The sequence below is a fragment of the Bison bison genome, unplaced genomic scaffold (assembly GCF_000754665.1).
Source record: "Bison bison bison isolate TAMUID 2011002044 unplaced genomic scaffold, Bison_UMD1.0 scf7180017864203, whole genome shotgun sequence".
Taxonomy (NCBI): domain Eukaryota; kingdom Metazoa; phylum Chordata; class Mammalia; order Artiodactyla; family Bovidae; genus Bison; species Bison bison.
Window position 1 is genome coordinate 7,252,294 of NW_011494775.1, and position 586 is coordinate 7,252,879.

The following is a 586-nucleotide window of genomic DNA, read 5'->3' on the forward strand; positions in this document are numbered from 1 at the left end:
GCACCCTAGCTCACACACTCCAGTCAGGGACACATCATCTCACACACACACACACACACACACACACACACACACACCATCTCTCCCCAACATACAGCCGCGATCTGCCGTGCAGACACACCCCCCAGAGCGCTCGGCCCGCGCCCCCAGGACCCCCGTCCCCCGCAGTCACATGCTCTTGATCACACACACGGACTGCAGTGACAGGCATCGTTCTCACACGCAGGCCACACAGCGCACGCCCAGGAACGGAACTGCAAACAAACGCGGCATGACCCTGCTCCAGCCTCGCTCTGAGCCTTTCCACGCACCAGCCGGCTCCACATCGACAACCCAACCACCGACACCTGGGCACGCCACCCGGCCTCCAGAGCTGATAAGGCTGAGAAGACACGGCCGTGGGATACCAGCACGCTCAGCATCCACTCCTCGCGCAACACCCAGGCCCAGGGACCCGGGGCGCGCCTCTCTGCGGCGTGGGGCGCAGGTGGAGACCGTGGGATCCGGCGTGTCCGCTTAACCCTTTCTCCGCCAGCCTCTACGGGGCGCGTCCTTCCTGGGCGCCCTTCCTTCCTCCTTCCTTCCG

At 64.8% G+C, this 586-nt stretch overlaps 1 protein-coding gene across 1 annotated transcript in view; it reads right to left on the minus strand.

Moving 5' to 3' along the window:
• HCN2 (hyperpolarization activated cyclic nucleotide-gated potassium channel 2) overlaps positions 1–586 on the minus strand; it is a 23,494-nt gene that overhangs the window by 18,845 nt on the left and 4,063 nt on the right. The window lies entirely within an intron of this gene.